The 21,872-nt window shown below is 36.5% G+C and overlaps 1 protein-coding gene across 9 annotated transcripts in view; it reads right to left on the bottom strand.

Annotated features, from left to right (window-relative positions):
- Window positions 1–21,872, bottom strand: part of SORBS2 (sorbin and SH3 domain containing 2) — a 144,991-nt gene that overhangs the window by 118,830 nt on the left and 4,289 nt on the right. For all 9 annotated transcript variants that reach the window (XM_054295667.1, XM_054295668.1, XM_054295669.1 and 6 more), the window contains exon 2: window positions 7,320–7,447. The gene's annotated coding sequence lies outside the window, so the exon portion shown is untranslated. The remainder of the gene's footprint in view (window positions 1–7,319; window positions 7,448–21,872) is intronic.

Raw genomic sequence — 21,872 nt, 5'->3', positions numbered from 1 at the left:
CAAAGTCATCACTAAACTCAGGGCACTCTAGACTGGAAATTTTATAGATCTGGTTTGACCTATCACAGCCCCACAGCATGATCACAGACTAACTATAGAAGTTCCAATATGCATCTCCAATATAGATGAGAAAACACAAAATAGAGTTGAGTAAGAATATTTTAATAGTGAAAAAATTGCTCAAGTCCATAATTAGTTACAAAAACAATTTAGGAAATTTTTTAAAAGTTTTATATTTCACCCCCACGTTTGATTTTCTATTTCCTCTATTTCTTTAGCTGTGGAATGATAAATATCATGCAAACAGCTGAGCCTTTACCACATGCACTCACAAAGTTATGCCTTGTTATGGCCTCGGCTAGTCAAGTTATTTTCAGCAAAGGTCATCAAGTTCTGAAATCCATTTGAAAGCAAGAAAAACAAAAAAATTAAGTTTTATATTTATCACAGCCATCAAGTCAGAATTATTCCAAAAAGACAAAATTTGATAAGCAGTGAATTAAGTTTTAAGGTAACACTTTAACAGATTAAGTCTTAACACTGAATTAAGTGTTAAGGTAAGTCTGCTACAGAGGGAAAAGGTTTTTTGTTGTTGTTCCAGCTTGTTATTCTTTTCTCTTTCCATCAATTCATATCCATAGCTAACTTGATGATATAATTTGGAAATCATTCAGGTCATTATGGTCCCAAATAAGCCTATTTAAAAAAAGCCAAAGACATCTGGTTCAAAAGGAGGTCTTTTGTACCACAGATTTTGAAGTATGACACATCAACTTAATTCTTTATACTCTATCATTAACTGAGCATCTTCTAATTGAGTGCTAATCTAGTGTGAAGTTTTACCTAGTCACAATTAGTCAAACACCCCTCTTGCAAAATGCACTTGAATTCTGAAATATAATTATGCCTCATATATTGCCTAGGAAAAAAAAAAAGGTAAACCAACCAGTACTTATTCCACAAAAAACTGTTTGGAATGAAGTGCAAAACCAAAACCATCCTAGCATAAATTGATAAATGTATCTAGGGCTGACCCTGTAGTCACAGAGACACAGAGCACAGAGCAGGGTGAATGTCTTGCTCATTCCAGACATAGAAGAAGCCAGGCCAGACTGGAACACACAAGGTCTCATCTCAGAAGATAGAGAGCTGCCTGTGTCAAATGGACTAAAGCATTTCACTGACTTCACACAGACAAATTTCTGTGACTGAAAGCCATGTGTGAATTCACCCTGCACAGAAGATAGTCACAGTGACATTTACTGATGCCAGTGTGAAAGGCAATGACACTTTGCCAATAAAATGGAGTAGCTGTCAGAGGAGTGACTGAAAGCCCAAGGTTTGACATGTCCCAGCTCATGTCAGTAGCACAGCTGTATCTGAAAGGCCAAACCAACTACTGTTGTCTTAACTCAGTGGTCTTACAGTGAACTTTGAGGTTTTTTTCTTTATTTCACTTGCCCACAGCAGGACAGTGATTTGCATGGTTACACTAGCAATCCTGGCACGGAGTTTTAGCACGGATGGGTAGACAGAGCTTGTAGCAGTGAACAGACAAATATTCAGCAAGTGCAGAGCTGTTTGTGACAGTTCAAAGGCTCAGACACATACGCAAATCTTTTAAAGCCTTAAGAATGTGAACAACCTTTGTCCAGGCCACTCTGGTTTGTCAGATAATTGACAGACAAGTTAGTAAACTCAATTAAAAAACATGTTGTAATAAGTAGTTCAACCAGCTGACTCAAAGGTCTTTCAAACTGACTCTGTTGTGTTTGCTGGCCTATAAACAACTTCCTGAAAGGAGCCCAGATTTCAACTGGAAACAGCTCTCCAACTCTAACATTCTGGTCAAGCACTTAAATATTACTGCTAAGAGTAGAACAGACTGCAAGTATTAGAACATTTTTGTCACACTATTACTTTTCATTCTACCTGTTCCCAAAGAATATAAAGACCTGAAAATTTAACAAAAGCATGCTCCTTACCTATGTCATATAATGGTATTTTCAATCTGAAGTAAGTTGAACAGTTTTGTTCAAATTCTGATTAGAAGTCAGCACTCTGTTGATTTCAGCTGTTCTACCCATTCCTTATTAATAATGTATGTATCTTAATACCTATCAAAAAATTGTAACTTTTCTTGATGGATCATTCGGTTTTACAACCAAACACTTGGCACACCTCACTACAGAAATCTAAGCACTCTAAGTCATTTGGATGAGGTTTCCTAGATCCCAGGAAGACAGATCAACACCATGCTGACCTGCCGCCTGTCACTTAAGTGTTCTGCTAGAAAATCACCATGCAGTCAGCTGCTGCAAAGCAAGGAACTGTACAATTATTTCCAAGCCAATGGATTTATGCTTATCTATTTACATAAAGAGGGAAATCCATATAGGGGTGGAGAGGTCCGTGTACAGCAACCTTTGCACTAGCATATACAAACTACAGAGGACTTAAAGCTCAAAATAATTCAGCCCATTTGTAATACATCTTTATGCCTTTTAGAATTCAGATGTTTGCCTAGTTAAGCTTTTCAGCCTTTTAATTCCAAAGATTTGGGGTTAGTTGGGGTTTTATTAATTTGGTTAGTCTTTGGATTTGTTTTTAAAAAGGTTATTTGATAACTGCTTTTCAGAAATCTGGCCCTCAAGTCAAAACTGAATTTCAGTTCAAACAGTAAATTAAACTGTACATCTGCTCAATTTTAATAAAGAATCTTTCCTTTAATGCAAAGCCATTACTCCAAAATGTTTTGTGTGGACATATTATTGAGGTATCACTAAGAAGTGGTAATACAGCATTTAACATCCAGCTGTTGCATTAGAGGTAGGCTTTTAGGAACCTGCCTGCAGGTGAAGTTAAGACACACTTTAAGGAAGATTGTTCAAAAACATTCAACACTAGCTTAATTCTGCTTACAGAAGTTTAAGATCATTTTAAAACACTGTTTCTGTCACAGGAAAAAGCAGAATCTTTCAGTACATTACAATGTCCCCAGACTTTAAGCTATAACATCTAAATTTCTAGTTTAAAGCACACATATTTCATATCCTTGCTTTTAACTAAGTTTTACATGAGTTTTATTCTCACTTTTAAACTATTACTCTGGGCCTGAGCTGTAACATTCCTAAAATCAGCCATCAGCTTCCCTTTTCAGTAATGGAAAGCTCTGTGCAGGACCCAGATGGGAAGTAGGAACCAAAAGGTGATTTTACACATTTGGAGATCCAACAGATCTCTAAGAGCAAGTTCCAAGTGCCCTTATTTGACTAACCATCACTGTGGAATGATTAACTAGCTAATTCTATATATTGAAGGCTACAAACACTCTTGAAAAATTCCATCCACTGGTCAGAACTTGATTGTTGTGAAAGACTAAATCTTATCAAGACAGACAACTCGTTCTCCAAATCAACTGTCCCTTTACATGAGCAACATAGCTTACCTTCCCATTGGCACCTCCTCTGCTTCCTTCCCTCCCAGGAATTAAATAAGACACTAGGACATTGTTAGATACATAAACTGTTTATATCTGTTGATCTTATTTCTCCCTCTTTTGACTTCAGAGAAGAAATCCACTGCTTTCCAGGAGGTCCAGAGGCCTCACAGTGATTCAGGGTGACACATCCAGCTCTGCTGCACTCAGCTGCACCTCATGTGTTAGCTCACTAGATCCATCAAGATAAACCACACAAGTGAGTGAATCCTATGCAGGTGCCCAAAGGAGCAGTTTCAAAGTCAAGAGGCTCCTCACGTGGGAACTTCGTGCTGGGAATTTTCAGCTTCAAAAGGCTGGAGCTGCTACTGCCTTTTTCACCTGTTCTTTTTGCACAGACTAGTAAAGCTGCACATGCTAAAAGTCTCCTTTGCACCAGGACAGTTCCTTTCTAATTGCATTTGTACTAAATGAGTGTTACAGGGAACCTTTCTGGGAAACAAATCATTAGCAGTCTCAAGTGTGGAAGGAGCTGAGGTGCCCAGGTCATGTCCAGCACTAAAGATGACACAGCATCAAACATTCTAACAGCAATAAACATTTAGGCACATAAGTCACTAAGGAAACATACCAATTCTTGAGACACTAATATTATGAAGACAAATGCAGTCTTACAAGTATAAACAGATAATGCCTTATGTGAGCCACCTTGAAAACAGATTAAACCATACTTATTAGATTACTTAGGAAGAGAAAGTGCTTAAAAGCATGCTTTTCTCAATAAAGTACAAGCACATAAGTGGAGGGATTTTGGACCAGATGACCTCACTGTGCTTCCTTCCAACCTTACCCATTCTGTGGTTCTGTAGCTAAAAAGGTGAATTCTCTGCCATGTATATGCAACTTTATTCCTAAAACAGTACTTTCCTAATCTATATAAAAACTAGAATCAAATGAAAGTCAAGGCTTGGAGCAGAAGTGAAAATGATTCTTTGCTTCATATGCAAAAGTACCTGCTTTTCACCTTGCAACTATTACCTTTTTTTTAAGATGGAAAATTAATACTTCTGCAGTTGCAGAACATGGAAAATGTTTATCTAAAAGACAGTGGTTTTCTTAAAAAATTTAAGCAACCAAAACCTTAGACATTATAGTTAAAATTACTAATTCTTACAGAAGATGCTGACTGCTGTACTTGAATATTAATAAAGTGATTAATTTTACTCTCTTCCCCCAAACCACAGATTAATGATGATGAGCAGAGGCTACAGTGAGAAGCTGGGAATCCTGCCAGCTCCTGTTTCATTTGGATCAATCGAAAGGTTAAGCACAGCCAAAGCTCCAAAGCCAACAAAGAGGCATTGCAATTTTGCACTGCTGCAGACATGAGATAACCAGGATGCCATGAAAATTGCAGCCCTCTGTAGCAGCTGGTTGCATACAGAATCACATCACAAACTTTTTCCAGAGCTATTATTGCTATCTGAAAATACCACATGGCCAGGCAGTCCAGTGCTGACACAACTCATAGGTGCCACATATGAATGTTCTCAGCATCTCCATTTTGGTACATCCCCAGTCTGCAGTTAATTTGAGGAAGAGATGGCTGCACCATGGCCTTTTACTCAGATTCATTTACTCTATCACCAGTTCTCAACTTCAAGTGTTCAAAACACCTTTTTCTTCTCCAGCATTGTCACACATTAAATCCATGCAGTTTCACCACATTACTACGCTCTGCTGATATGCTTAGATCATAAATGAGAATCCCATACAAAACAGTTCCCATAAAACTCCACTGCAATCAGTAAATGAACAGAAGACCATACCATGGAAGTAATATCACGACTAAACAGCACATTAAGCTAAGGTCTTTCTCAGCACAAAGCTTTTAACAAGAAATCTAAGTAACCATGATCCTCTGTTTCTCAAGGTAACAGTTCAGTAATATGGTATTTTGTTTGGATAACACTCATGTGGGCAAAAAGAAAATATTTTCTGAGACACTTTGATAAAATAATTCCATCATAAAATGCTGATAGATACACCTGTCTCCCACCCTTCTATCTGAGCTCGCAAAGACACTAAGGAGGGAACACAGTTGTGTAACCAAACTGCACTAACTGAGCCTTTTTTCTACATAGACCAAAAGTTATAAACAATGGTGTTAAGCCACCCCAGATTTAATGCGTTCCTTGGGACCATAAAATTAAGTAAAATGAAAAATTCAAATAAGAAAATTGTTGGCTTTTTTTTTCAGTTTATTTTGACATCCCTTTTGGGAAGTGAACAAAGACACATTGTCAAAAGCAGAAACGTGCACAAATGTTACCATTTGTTCCCCATGAATGCTAAGGTATACTTATTCAAAGAAAGGAATTCCACTGCTCTCCTGAGATTTTCTCTCTTATGTTCAATTTTGTGCCAAGTTCACTCAGCTAAAGTTTGGGTTGTGTTAGTGTGCCAGATACCAGTTCCTCTAAGTCAGCCCTGCTATTCACTCAAAAATTGCATACAAAATATACAGTAAATTCAAACTTACCGAATTAAGAAGTTACCATTAATAGACCATCACTGGTCCTTACTTTGAACAGTTCCAGTAGTGTTTTTAATTGAAAATAATTGGTATATATTTTTGTCTATTATCCAGCCATTTATGTGTAATTTCTCCTCCAGCTATGTCTTCGGAGATATTAAGGGATCATATATTTCTAAATTGCTCAAAGAGTAACTGCAGCATGGCCTCTGAGGTGCCTTAAGTTCCTTCAGAAGCTTCAGCTTTTTGAGAAGTAATTTTCAGGTGAAAAACTCCTTTAATATGAAAGCCATCAACATAAGACAAGTAAGATTTTTTAATGAAATCTAGACATCCATTCCAGCTTTTTTTCCAAAAATAAGACGGAAAGCTTCTTACTAAAACTTAAATTAATTAGAAAGCCTCCAAACAGTTTCTATGCAAGAATGTTGATCTGTTTTGTTTGGGTTTTTTTCTATGAAAAGATAACTATTGCTTGACATTAAATATAACACATTTTAAATATGACATTGGGTTTTCAACATATTTTTGGAAATAAACTGATGTCAGGGCTATAGCAAAGCCTGCAAAATGAGCTGTGTAGAGCCAGGGCATGCAGTATCTAAGTACACAGTAATTGTGGTAAGCCAAAGCATTGCAGCATAAGTGATCAGATGGACTGGGTATATATAGGGTGCCATCTAATGCCAGCCAACTGCTTAGAAAAACCTCAGCACAGAGCAAAACATTTTCTGCTCTTCCAAGACTTTCTTCATTTTATTGCAGTAAAGAATAAAAATGGAAGGTAGAGGACAAGCTTACTTTTGTTTGGGTCAAACTCAGTTAATACTTCATAATCAAAGGGAAAATAAATGTTTCAAGCTGTACAAGCAAAACCCAAGGAAACTATAAGACATACCTTTAATAGAACTGTTACAGAATTATATGATCAATTAAAGACTACTGATAAGTATGCTGACTGTCCCATGAAATAGGCACATCACCAAGAAAAATAAAGCATTGTACCTAATAACATCAACCTACTTTATCTAGAACAGGTGAAACCAAAATTTAAAACATTTAATGCCTTCATTACAGCAAAATTAGAACAAAGCACTAGATAAATGATTAAACCCCATGTATACCAAAGTACCATACAGAATAGATACTAATAGATGCTATTCTGAAGTTTGTAAAAACAGCACAGAAATGCCTTTGGAGCTTGATCTTTGTACTTCATATACAGAATGCACCAGTACTACCAGGAAGCCAAAGTTGGTTTTCTCTGAACACTAATTAGAAATTCAGAAATGCAAGTCATAAGGGTGGGAAGAAAGACAAATCCTTAAGAAAAGTATGACTTACCAGACAGACGAGTTTAGCTGTGTCTCAAATGCAGCAGAAGAAAGAAATCTCTGTGTATGTAGACCTTATTTATTTAGCCCTTTATGAAGGTTTCCCTCAAGAAATTAATTTAACTCACATGCAAGAGTCTGCAAAAGAGAAAGAGAAAGAGTCTAAGCTGCTGGCTTTTTTTTTCTAAGAACATTTGAGCTATTTTCAGCAGTAATGGGCTTGCCTACTATCGAAATGAAAATGTACTACAGCACAAGCAGCCTCCCAATCCAAGCTAAAAAAAAATCAGGAAATCCATAGCAAAAAAAACTTTGTTCATTGTCCAATTTCTTATTTAAAGAAACAGAAGGAGCGGGGAACAACCACTGTTGATGAAAAAAACCAAACCAAGCTACTGTTAAAAGGAGATCAGGGACCTTGAAGATTATAACTTTTAGCTTGGACAATGAGCCACCATGGAATTTTTTCAATATGAAGAACACCTTTTGCGTTTGGTTACCTCTGAAGATATTTTGCCTTCTCTGCACAGCATTTCATCTCTGATGGGAGTAATTCTATGTGCATTAAAGTCCATCATATCTGACTGGTAAACACATCCAAGGACAGGACAAATCAGTATACCAAGACTGAAGGCAGCAGTTTGTTTCTAGTCTGCATCTCAAGTTTCCAGTCTCAGCAACTGTACTATTCTGGAAGCCTAATGACCTGAAGCTGCTGGAATTCCATTTTTTTTTTGACCATATCACTGACATGATAAGTATCTTCCTGTCCTCCTCTGTCATGTTGCAAACCAATCAACTTACCCTCCCATAGTGTAAAAATAGTGGAAAACAGAAAGTGTAAATACAAAGTAATGACTCTAAGAAAAGACCCTGAACATCTTCACAGGTACATAAAAGCTAATTACTTTGAAGTTTAAGAAAACACAGATAAACTGAGTCAGTGAAAAATTATCACTGTTAAATTTTTTGCAGCCTCTTCTGGTAGAGGAGAAAGGTTCCATCATATCCCTCTCTATAACTTCCCTCTGTATATCTCAGCAATTGTTGGTTTTGCTTCCTCAGAAAAAGTTCTCAAACATCACCATACTGTTAGGTACTGCCACTGAAAAATTTTGTTACTTTTGCTCAAGGAAAAGTTATGAGACTTACAGTTACTTTCACAGCTCAAAACCTAAAACAGGCTGGTTTGGTAAGATTGCAAACTGTTTCAATATCTGCTACATTTCCAGTCACATCTACTTAACCACAATCAGTTGATAACATTTTAGAACACCTTCATTTCTGATTTATTGATGAACAGTAGCTGTTTGGAAGTTATGTGGACACATGAAACAGGATGCCAGACACAAGTTATTTATTAAACTGTTAAATAGTAAAGCAATGCTCATTGTTATAAGCAAACATGAAAAGCACATTTTCTCCTGAAGACCTGCATAAAAATCATTAGCTATAGAACACTTAAAACAATAACAAAAAAACCTGCTAAATGTAAAAATATAGCAAAAATTCCTTCTGTGTTAGCTCAAAAACATCCTTCCCATTTGATCTCAGCTATTCTTAGTGTTACAACAGTTAAAAGAAGCTACAACAAAACCCACAAACTCTAAATACCAACCTGCTAAATTAATCATTATTGCCACTTCATTCCTGATGTTTAGTTTTAAGACCATCATTTTACCACAAAACTAGTCCAGCAAAGATAAAAAGCTCAGTATAGATTTGACATTCAGGAACAAAGATATTCAAGGACTCCAATAGCTTAAATTTCAGATAATGTGCGAGTTATAGCCAGCTTTAGAGCTGTAATGCCAAGTGGAACAAGCAGTATAGTTTGTAAATAAATACAAGACCTGTATCTAGCAGACCACTAGTGTCAGATTCTACATTACCTTGCCATCCATAATGCTTTCATCTGGTGGTTACAAGCTAAATCAATAAATATCCACATGCTGAATACTAATACTGCACAAGTACAAAACTAAAAGTATGTGTTGAAGTCATTATTAGCAGTATCAATTTACTACTGACACAATTTAATACACAACACTTGGCAGCTCAGCATTTCTTCTCAGAGGCATCTTCTCAGAAGACAGATTTACCATTAGCTGAGTCACCATCAGCACTTAACCTATCTTGGTACCTTATTTCTTCACACACCCTCTGCAACTGTACTTGTGTAAATAAATGACAGTTTACCTATTAGTATTTATAGCATTTACTAAACATGACAAAAGCACTGTTTCGATATATACTAAGGTGCTTTAGCTACTGCATACAAATCAGATCATATTTTATCCACAGGAAACATGAGATGTCAGAAATATCACATATATCATCTAGGTCTCAAAGATAAAGGTACATGTATGTTTATTAGTAAAACAGACAAATATGTCACTACTACCAAGACTGTCCCCTTATGCTTTTAAGGGACTGACAAAAATCTCTTTCATCTTATGGCTATTAGCAACACTAAAATTAACAATATAATTTCTTTAGTGACCCACTCCAGTGTGATTTGATCAATTTTTAGCACTAAAGAACTCAAACATGACCAAGAAGTGTACAGTTCTGCTGCTGCTGTAGGTACTTGGTGCAAGACTCCAGGACCTCTGTAGCCAGACACTATAGGACAGACACTACAGAAATTTCCATAAACCAGAGGAAACAATCTTGCTAGGTAAGAGATCCAGAAGGTTGTTCAAAATACTGAAAGACAAAATTTGTATACCTGCTTCACTGCACAGATTCACATAAAGGAAATCATTTTTCTAAGCCTAGCCTTTCAAACACAGTAGAGTCACTGAAGTCACTGCTCAGCTTCATATGAAAGGGCTGAAGGAGAATAATCCTTTTGAGAAGCGTCCCAGTACATTTCAAGATATGCAGGCGAACACTGCACAGCCAGGTGTAATGACTCCTTTTCCTTGTATTATTCTATACATGATTCTATTAATATACTTTAAGATTACTGGAATACCTTTGAGTACTATGACAGTATGTCTAAATGAATTGCATGTTACCTGCCTCAGGAAGAAGAGAGGAGTATGGATACAATTTCTTTCATTTGTTTTTTTCATTTCCAGATAAAATTTGAATTTCATCTGAACTATGACAGGTAACATAAAATGACTTTAATATTAGAGAACGGAAGCAAAATGGATGGAACTCTGTTTTTAGAAGTCTCCCTTGAGAGTGTTCATTCACAGAACTGATCATCTCAATCTCTGAAATGGGTATTTTTTAGAGTGCAGGAAAAAAAGAAATCTACAGAAGGAAAGCTATGGATCACATGCTTTGTCCTGGACTTCACCTAGCCTCAAAAGTGCTTTAGACATACAGGAACTTGAAGGATCTTACAAATAAGACTTTTTTTTTCAATGTCACGTGTGTTTTCAGTAGCCTCTACCGCTGCAAAGCAATGGAGCTATGAAGAAAGGTGGCCATGCTCCTGGACAGGATAGAATACCTTGCTACACATAGGGCATATGCAACATTATTTGTGGTTAATCCTGTATAACGTGACATAATTAAAATGCACAAACCTGTTAACTGAACTTAGTGCCAGGGATGCCTATACTCAAACAAGCATCAAAGCAGCTTTCTGAATTTGTCACAGAAGTGTTCTACAGATAATTCACGCATTTGAAAGACAGGGATCAAGACAGCAAGTAGAAAGACTCATACTCTCACGTTATTAGCATGAACTGGTCTGCAAAATGGCATATGGTTCAGGAAGCATTGACTCTGCTGTTGTTCTGCAGAACAGCAGACCTGCATTCTCTTTAAGAGACCAAGTGTCTTTAGCTATATTGAGGTCTCATTTTTGACTTTAGATTTATGTTAGACTGAAACCCCCAGCCATATTTTGTAAGTCATTTTACAGTTATAATAAGCAGCTATGTTATAATTTTTAATATGTTTAATACCACCATTGTATCACACAGAATCCACTAAAAATATTATTATACCTTTAAATCAGCACCAAATAACTACATTAAAACATAAGGATACTCTCAAGTTTGAGGAGAAATCACAGGCATTTGACACCCTCCAACTATTGAAAGCACATTATCTAAATATTTAAATGCTCTTAGTCACCTGTTAGAACCAATTCCAATACTTTGGCCAGTTCCATATAACTGGGTGCAAACCATGTAATTGCTCTCATAATGATGTGAAAAATGACTACAGCCACTACAGCTATCATTCTGAAACTGGACCAACAGGATAATATGCCTGCCTACTTTGTTAGTAAAACTAACTTCCTCTGTTCCAAGAGCAAACAGTTAAAACTGAACAGGAAAATAAATACGAGAAGGCCTTTTCAGGAAATGGGGAACAGAAGCTTATTGTTAATCTCACTCTTAATATACATAGCTAGGCCATTGTTTCAAGAACTTGGTACAAAGTTATTTGTCCTTCAGGTCTGTTTTCTGCTAGACTGTGCTTAACTCTTGTGTAAGACTGTGGTTGCTTTTTGGAAGGCTGCTGGGGCATTACAGAGTGGAGTTTTCCTAAAGGCCTAAACCTCAGAAATGTAAACAAGCTAGGACTCTCAATCTGTGATTTACCAATGCAAGTAAAAGGGTCTTTTGAGCCCAAATAAAAAGGGGCAATTCTTAAAATACCCATTTTATATATATATATATATACATACATATATATATATATATATATACACACCCAAATTTCTAAGCATCTGTATATCTTTTAACAGTTAGCTAAAATTCTCCTCCTGAACCAAGCAAGCAAAGCCTTGCCTTAATGAAACGACTTTGGTGACAGCTGTCCTGTGCAACCTTGTGTTTTACCAATCTTAAATCAGAGGCATAAATATCCAAAAGACGTTCTCAGGTTTTTTCCACTCTTTAGCAAAACCATGGAAGATGATGTTATGCCACCATGTTATTTTTAAAACCACTGTACTGATGGGCATTAGAACATCTGCCACGGATATGGAAAACCTGGGTTAAACTTCCAGAAGGATTTGTAGTCACATCTCCCACTTCCGTGACACAATCCCAAGCGTCACGCTATTGTCTGGTCTTTTGAGGACATTGGTCCTATTTCACAGAGTAATCACATAATTCATGTGGCTCACTGAGCAAGAACTGTGAGTCATAAGCTTAAGAAGGAAAAACTTACCTAGGAGAAAGGAAAGTTTGAGCAACTGCCTTCAGTTGCTCTGAAATATTTACACCTGAGCAATATACTCTGAAACATTCACACCTTCCCAGAGTTATCTGTGGATAAAACTGTGCTCTCTTCTCAAGGGAGAACTGCCACCACCAGGCTCTGGGGCCATGATCCTGTGTGCAGCTGGCACTCTCAAGCTGCTGGTCCATGTAAGGAAAAAAGAAATCCACAGAAGTAACACAAGTCCCAAATCCTTCCTTCCGCTTCACAAAGACTTATGTTCCAGAGCACAAGGCCTAACACCATTCTGCTTTTTCTTAAACCACCAGATTATGGCCAGGCCAGCTTTACACCTCCACACTCTGTACTGAGCTTCTATTCCAATTACCATGGCTAAATCCACAAAAGAATTTATGTTTCTCAATAATTAACACAATGGTTTTCTGCCAATTTGCTTAGCCGCCAGGCTAGTAATGAAAAAACAAGGGACCTATATGAAAAACAGTCCTTATATTTACCAATTAAGTAATTTTAATGTTTTCTGCTACTCACAGCATAGAAGGTAGGAAACAGCTGAGCTGCTGCAGCAGAAGCTTTCAGGCACTGAACCCTAGCATGAGCATTTTCCACCTTAAATGAGTACAAAACCTCTTACTACAAGGCAAACAACAGTGTAGACAACCATCTTTCCATCAGTGGTCCTTTAGTCAGTTTAGTCATTTTACTACTATGATCCACCAACTGAAAACACACCCTAATGAGATAGTTCCTCAGCATTTTAGAATACAAAGTAATACTACCAGAGTCTAGTATTTTTATGATATCTCTTTCTTTTTTCCCCAATTGGTCAGATTTCAAAGGCAATATTTGGTTTTCAGCAACCCAACGTTTGTATTTATGTTTCCTACCTCTAATGGCAATACAATATTGACATAATAGAAACAGCTGAAGTCAGACAAAGCTCACCAAGACACAATTGCTTTGGCAAACTCTTTGCTGCTCACAGTTTCACATACTCATGACAACTATCAGTCCTTGAGGCTGCAAAGAAGGTAGTTATTTCAGAGCTCAGGTACACGACACCAGCAGACTGAACCTACTTTGCAGCTACACTGCCTCCACCTGTGTCCACTTTCATATTGCTTATCAGCAAGAAAGGTGCTGCCAAAAGGCCTGAGCCTACCAAGCCTGCTCCTGCTCCTTACAAAAAATCTCCTTTCTGCAGTATGATGTAGCACACAACAGGAAGCTCCTCAAACAGAAAACTGACCCCTTCCTGTTCAAATCTCTTTGTTCCTGAAGATCATAATGTACCCAAAGATTGAAAAATCCTCATACAGTGCTTGGAGGAAAGGAACTCCAGGAAACGTTTCCAGGAAGTTTTACAGCTCCCAAAGTCGAAGTTAAAGCATGAAACCAACACCTGCCAGTGGGAATGGCTCAGGAAATCAGTGCCGAGCTTGTGTTTGTTTTGTTTTCTTGTTAACAGAGGCACATGATAATGGAGTCATCTGTCATGTATTGCTTCAGCTAAGTGAAAATGAGAGCTCTTTCACAGTTTTTGTTTGCTGTTTGTGTTCTTTACAGGACTATTAATTGCAGAACAGGCTACTAGTTTGAAACATTTGTTTGAACTATATTAATGCCTTTCCTAGCTCAGGAAAGTAAATTTGATGTTTGCTGTACTCAAGGCAATGCAGGATGTTACAGTTCTGCTGCCAGTTAATTGCTCTGTACTGAATTATCTGTAGGTCAGAACTAATTTTTCAGCTAACAGAATTTGACCCTCATTTAAGCGACAAATAACAGAGACAAGAAGAGCATAGTCACCATGGGTGACATTACTTTAAGGATTTTTAGAAATTTCCTGATTCTTCTCCACCAGTAAGCTTCTACTGCTGATCAGTGACCATCAGTAATAAAGAATTCAAAACTGCAGTCATATTTTCCACTGCAAATTTTCTCCCTGAATTGAAAAATTTTTCCACTAGGAAGACAGTCTACAGACACAACTGTAAAACAAGACGTCTTTGCTATCTCTGTTTTCAGTAGCCAGTACGACTACACATTTTATGAGATGCAGTGTATACTCCTTAGGAAAATTAGGCCATTAATGAGACCCCAATTCATATGACAAAGGCCAGTGCCACCCAGGAAGGTGGAGAGAAAAGATCCTTAAAACTATTCTTAAACAGCAACGAACTGAAAGCTGGACCAACATGATGTACATATTTTGCACATTGGGTGGAGGAAGCAGCACCTGTCATAGCATAAATTTAAGGTGGCTGAAGTTGCACAAAAGGAGGTTGGGAGAGGGGTTCTGAAGATAGGTGAGAACTGGAAGTCAAAGGTAACATAATCTGAAGTATATGTCCTATTTTGTATTCATGAAGTTTTACACCTATTAGGTAGTTTCCTCTCTTTGAAAAATAAATACTTGGAAAGGTGGATTTCCCTTCCTAGAAATTGTTTACTTCCTAAGAACTTTTTAACATCCTCTGTTTTTCAAATTCCTCTGCCTATTAGTAATAACAGCTCAAAAGACCCTTCTTTCCCCTCAAGGCTGTTCATCAGATTGATGAAATGACTGTGCAAACCAGAAAATTTTATTTTTAACCCTTAAACAATGATCACTACAAGCAACAATAAAGTTGTGCACATTTGCAAAATGTGCTTTAAAAATGCACATTTTAAAAGTTGTGCACATTTGCAAAATGTGCACATTTAAAAAACCCAAAGGATGAAGTCAGTGACTTGAGGTATCCACTGCTTCTAAAATGGCTTGAAAACTTAATCTAAATGGAAAAACAAAATTGAGAAGTTGAAAGATAAATTTTTTTCTACCAAATTTATACAGAATAGCTAATCACACAGTTTTCTATCTTACTTCCCAAAAGAGATGGTAGAGATAAAATAGTTGTCAAATTACAGCCTTGTATATAAAGGCATCGAAAGTAGACAGCAGACATATCTCAGCAGAAGTTTAATTATTACAAATTTAGTATCCAAAAACACATTAAACTGCTTGTGTTCTGTTTGCCCAGCCTTCTGCTTTGAACCCATTGACTTAAAATTAAAGCTCAGGCACATTTGATTCCTGCAGCAATTAAAAAAATTGCTCATAAGGAGAAACAAATTTCTCATAAGGAGAAAAGCATTTGATGATATTTTTTGTCAGCCTTCACATTCTGATCAGCAGGGTGAAAAAAAAATTACATGTGATTGACAGTTATCTGAAGACTAGAGTTTGAAACCAGAGGGCAACAACAGAGGGGGGAAATCACTAATAGTTTTACATAGTACAGCTTTTGGTTATTTATAACAAAATCAGCTTATGATCGATGGGTGGCATGAACTAGAAACACGTGAGTAAAGATCAAAGTCTAAACTGTCTAGAAGTTGAGCAGTTCAAGTCATTTTAACAGTGCTTTCAAAAAGAAAAATAGTATTGAAACATTAAAAAAAATCAAATCTCTATGCTAACTTTTATGTGATCCACACCTAAAGAAGTCAACACACAAAATCTTTTTATGATGCAACATTGAAACATTGCTGCCTTTGAAATTACAACACAAAGACATCTCTATTTCCTGATTCCTCCTCCTCATGAAGCTAGTGACCGCTTAGCCTGGTTTTGATAGTGACATTTCAAAATCACAGGTGTGTCTGATACAGACAGCACAGAAAGTTTAAGATGAAAAAATAGCACAATTGCACTGACCTTAGTTTGAAAATTCGGTTAGCATTTGCAGGATTCCAAGTTGAAATGCACCATTTGAACATAACTTCTGATGTTCATCAAGAGACAGGACTATTTATCTAACAGAACATGCCCAAAATATAGTAAAATTTGTGTATATAAACATGTGAAGCTATTTCCAGTAATAAATACACTGTAAATAAGGTTAGTAGATTCATTCAAGATGGTGCCAAACTTTTCAGCCCAGATCTTACTAATGATAGTAAGGCTTAAATGCTAATGTAATGACAATCAGAAAATCATTATATCAAGGTACACAAATAAACACAAATTCAACACTTCTTTTCATCTTTTAGCTAAATCTTTCCAGCATTCTTCAAAAGAAATTTACAGGCACTTTGGGCTGAACCTAAAGCTACAATAGCAAAAAGCTGGACGATAAGGCCTTTCCAATGGTATTTTAAAAGTACACATTTACTGTAACTACTTTTAATTAATTCAGGGAGGATTCCTACCGTTGCATTCAAAGAGAGAAAACATCAATAAGAGCTTTCAAAAATACCAAACTCTATAATAATATAATTTGTAAGTGTCATTTTGCTAAATTCCTCTCTGCCTTCCAACAAACCTTTAAATGAATTCTGAGTTCATTGTTTAGAAAATGTCTTGGTAAAGAAAACACCCAGGCTTAAAATAAGTCACAGAAGAACAACTGCCTTGAAGTCATGCCCTTGCTTTTAAAAATATTATTCAGATCAGATTCTTACAAGGCCAAATGTGAATCATCATTTCAGCACTTAACAGCTTAAGATACTAATTTAGGATTATGAGAAACAGCAAGTCAGATTTCACAGTTTTGCAAACACAATGGTAAGAGTTCTACAATTGTTTCTTGTACCCACCAAAAAGGGTAGACACCTCAGAGTATAGTTCCAAACCTATCCCTAAAAAAGTTCATTAAAAAATTATCTGCTTCTGGGCAAAGCAAAGCTAAAAATCCTTTTATTTCTTTAAGAAAGTGCTTAGTAAAAACTATCCACATGTCCTCACCAGAGAAAATAAGTCCAGAATTCAAAAGAAGTGGTTTCTTTTATGAAGATTTAAATTATATATATTATTAGATTGTTTTAACAGTTTTAGGTATTGACTGTGAAATTTTCACAGCATTATCTGCAATTAGTTCAGAAAACCCCCCCACTTTTTAATGACCATAAAGAGAGGCTGTTCCTAAACATGCTGGAAGATAAAGTCCATAGAAGTCTAAATACAATATATACAATACTGAAGATGACAGTAGAATTACACAGATTTGACAGGACTGCACACAAGAAAGCTTGCAATATAATTATTCTTTCAAGTCATGTTTGAACTCAAGCCACCTCCAAGCTCCAGCTCAGCTCATCATTTTAAAACCAAGTAACACACTGAGAAATGGGCATTTTCTATAAAGACATTTGCAGTCCTAATTCACTTGTGTACAAAGCAAAACACATGAATTAGCCCACCAACATTCTAACAGACTTTGTCCCAGTTAAAACAATTTGGTGCAAAACCAAGGGACAGAAATTAGAGCTACTTAACACCTGATCTCACCCTCAAAACTGCATTATTCCATTGCTGGTGCAGGACAGCTAGAGAGAATCCCATTTCCATAATGGGTAATCACATTGAAAATGTAGACTTCTAATGCTTCATCTAAAGCACTTGTGAAGGGACAGGACTCATTCCTTTGGGTCCCCCAAGAATAAAATACAACATAAAGAAAAAAAACCACAGAAGTAGATCAATTTGTTTTCAAATCGGACATTTTCAATTGGAGTTACTATGTGTGCAGATGAAGACAAAAAAATCAATTTAAAAAACAAAATCTGTAGTTTGCCCTGGCACACTGTGTATGGGCTGGAGATTTGACTAGAATGCAAATATGACGTTTTGGTGTTTGGTTTTTTTTTTTGTTTTGTTTTTTTTTGGGGGGGGGGGGGGTTTGGTTTTTTTTTTTTTTTTTTTTTTTTTTTTAATAAAAACACCAAAAAACCCCTGAATGTCAGGTATGTGAACTCCTCAAGGAAGTGGCTCATGTTTCTCCACACTTGTTTCCCCTTCACTCTGTGTGTGTCGTAGCTTTTCCTGAGAGGACTGATTTCTCCACAGCACTTTTGAAATCTGATTTCTGATTTTGTTTTGGTCCCCCCATGAGGAATGCTATTGTTTAGGCCTCTTGTCAACACACAATTTAACCACAGTATCTGAACCCACGGTTTTAAGTAACATGTTCTGATCTATGCAAGATGCACCCCATGAGACCCCTCTAATTTTTTTTTCTTTGATGCCACAGTAGCTGTCCCTGCCCCAGAATACAGGGCACATATAGATGGCTCGTTGTCTTGTCACTGCAGCAATTATATCTGTCTTTTTCCTTTCAAGCACTTTTGTAACTCTCTTCCTGTCTCCTCTTGCAACTCCCAGAAGTCTCTTCACAGTGTCTGCTCAAATTTCCCCACATACATTTCATCCACTCATAAGTAGCAGGAATCTTTTATCATAAGAACCCTTCCCAAGTTCATCTACAAAGCTACTATTTTCCTCTTCCTCAGACACACTTTACATTTTCATTTCTGCTGCAGGAAATCAAGAAAAGCACTGGTGTTGTAGTCAAGCAGAGGTCAAAGCCATGTGTTAATAAGCCTGCTTTTCAGTTTACCTTTGCATCAAGCCTGCTCCATCTTTCATGTTCAGCACATATTGCAAAGAGAACTTGACCCTGCTGTACTTTCTGTAGCTCTTACTGACATGTTTATTTTCATTTGTGTTCTTTATCTAAGCAGTGACTGATTTTAGAGAATTATATTTAAGATAATTGTATCACTAAATACAACAAAAAACAAATTCACACCTGAATTAATTTAGCACACCATCTCTGCAATTATTGTTGCCTTGCTCATAAGAGAAGAATTTCCTCAAGCTGGAAGGGATCCTCCTACTGCTTTGTATGTATTAATTACAACAGGTTTTTCAAACAAATTCTGTAGAGTTTGCAGTCCTGACAGTTAAAAGTGTGTCCTGAATTTGGCCTTTGCTCAAGACCTTAAATCAGTCATCTGTGAATCAAATGCCAATGGCAAAAACATGTGAATGTGTAAATCTACAGCTATGCAAATAAGGAATTAAAAACCTCTCTCTTGTACTTGTTTAGAAGCAGAATGATAATCTGCAAGGCTCAGATTACATGATCCGTATCTGTAAAGTGACCCTTATAGAAGAGGTCTCTTAAAAGACTTGAATTTGCCTGATTATCTGCATGTATGTCAAAATAAAGCCTTTGGTTTGGTCTTTATGCTACTGTCAAACCTGTCACCCTTTCGTTTGCTCTCATACAGTAGCACTTCATTTGATTAGCCTCTTTCATATTTTACTTATTCAAAGTAAACCATTTGATTGCATCAGTCACACTGAAATAATTATTTCCTTCAGATTCCTAACAAATACAGATTTCTCCAAAAGAAAAACTGCAATTACCATGAATTTGATTATCTGGAGAATGCCACTGCTTAGAGTTCCCTGTTCATTAGAAATTCACTAAAAACTAAATTAAATTAAATTTGTGCTGGCAACTGCTGTCTTCTGTCAGGATTTGCTTATTAAAATGTGTAACTGCATAACTGGCTAGAAGGAGCAGTGTGACGTACCTGATCAATATATGAATTAAATGAAACAAAACCAGTGTTTTGCACTGGCACCCCTTTGGGTTCCTATTGCTTGCTTTTCTTTAAAATATTTACTATTAGTGGGAAGACAGAAAATACAAGATTGATGCCTAAATCAGACAATAACTGTGTAAGATTTTAACAAGTGCAAAGCACAAAATACACAAAATTCAGTAGTGTGACGTGTATGTTCAAAAGGGAATTATTTCTTGGATACTTCACCTAGGCCAATCCCTACAATCTAGGATTATCTCAAAGGCTGAAGCAGTCTGAAATTCAAAACTCACATGATATTTACAATCACCAGTTGAAATACCCACAAACTTGGGCCATCTAATCCATTAACCCATTCCTTATGAAGGTCCATGATGGTTGCTTTATTGGAGACAGCAAAACATCCTGTGCTGGAGATTTATTAAATAACCTTCATGGACATACAATATTTTTGTAATTCTCACCAATCAATAATTGCCTCATACCAATTATTTACTCTTCCTTATTTATCATACTCCAGCATACTAGAAAAGCTCTCATATCAACAGATAAGAGAATTTGAAGTTCTCAAATGAACACAAAAATCAGTGAGAAACAGGCATTTAGTACCTTAAAAATGTCATTTTGCACCTGCTTGATGCCAACATGTCAGATTACATTTATGTTTTTATAAATGTTTATACATATTCATGTTTAAAAATAAAGAATTTTTTTATTTTTAAATAATATATAATTTTTCATTATTAAGAAAAAATTAATATTAAAAGAAAAACAACAGTCAAAGCACCCAATTTATCTAACCCATGCTTTGTTCTATTGCCTGAATCACTACTTTTCACTTGTAGTCACTTCAAATAGTGAAAATACTGTTCATACGCACAGAGATCCTCTGTAGTAATATGTAATTTCTAGTTCATGCATTTTTCAGACATGAGAATTGATCCAGATAACTGAATCTTGGACAGCCTCCCCCACCCCACCATTTGCTGAAACTAAACTCTGACAAAGCATTAGTTTTCAGCAAGTTAATCCCAGTGAGAGATATGTGGCTTTATTAAACACTATAGCTCCCAAGGTACACTGTGGTGATGAAGCTCTATGTTCAGGCTATGGTTAATTAGGAGTCCTCAGACCCCATGCTGAAAAGAACACACTGTGGCTGTCCTGCTCTTGACACAGCTCCTACCCCTTCTAATCACAGACCACACCATCCCACCTAAGCCTCTTAGGAAGGGTTACAGTCACCTTTCAGCCTTGCTGCCTGCTTGAACTGGGATTTCACCTATTGGTGCTGTTCAGAAAAGAAAAAAATCAACCAAAAAAACCAACCAAATAAAAACCCAAACCAAAAAAAACCCACAAAAGCAACAATACATTAAGGAATCAGACATGTTACTCTTAAACTTTGTGTTTGAAAAAACACAAAGACCCTCCCACCTATTTTGACCTTCAGTCACAACTACTGATTTCTGATTAGCATAACTCATCATCCTACAACTAAACGCAACCTTTAGAAATCAATGCATTTTACTATTTTTCTAAAAGTCAATGAATCTGATTTTGTGAGAACTGCAGTTACTGATTCCATTCCCATCTGGTTTCATCATGCATTCCTGCATATTCTTTTGGGCCCTGAAGAAGCAAAAAGGTAAAGCTGCTATGCTTGTGGACAAATTTAATTAATAAGCCACTGCTGCTAAACTAAGGATAGCTTTAGGTACCTGACAAACAGTTCAGTTGTACACTGCTTTGATACTTGTACATAAAATGCAAGATGAGTACCCTTAAAAGAAGTAAAGCTTTCATTATTCTATCTCTCAGCATTATTTAACAGCTGTTTTATGAAAAGGCCAATGAAAAAGCTTGGTGTATAGTTTGATCATAGTAATGATTGAGAGGAAGAATGTTTGCTTTTCCTTTTAGTGTGTTTCTCCCACTATTCTCTGAGACTCAGGACCTTCAATACCACCTCTTTAAAAGTGCACTATGTTACTCAGGTTACTTAAGAACACAGAACCACATCTGT

This window comes from Melozone crissalis, unplaced genomic scaffold (genome assembly GCF_028551555.1).
Source record: "Melozone crissalis strain CALT ecotype California unplaced genomic scaffold, PUWL_Pcris_2 ptg000006l_1, whole genome shotgun sequence".
In the NCBI taxonomy this organism is placed as follows: Eukaryota; Metazoa; Chordata; class Aves; order Passeriformes; family Passerellidae; genus Melozone; species Melozone crissalis.
This window is presented reverse-complemented; position numbering and strand designations above follow the sequence as displayed.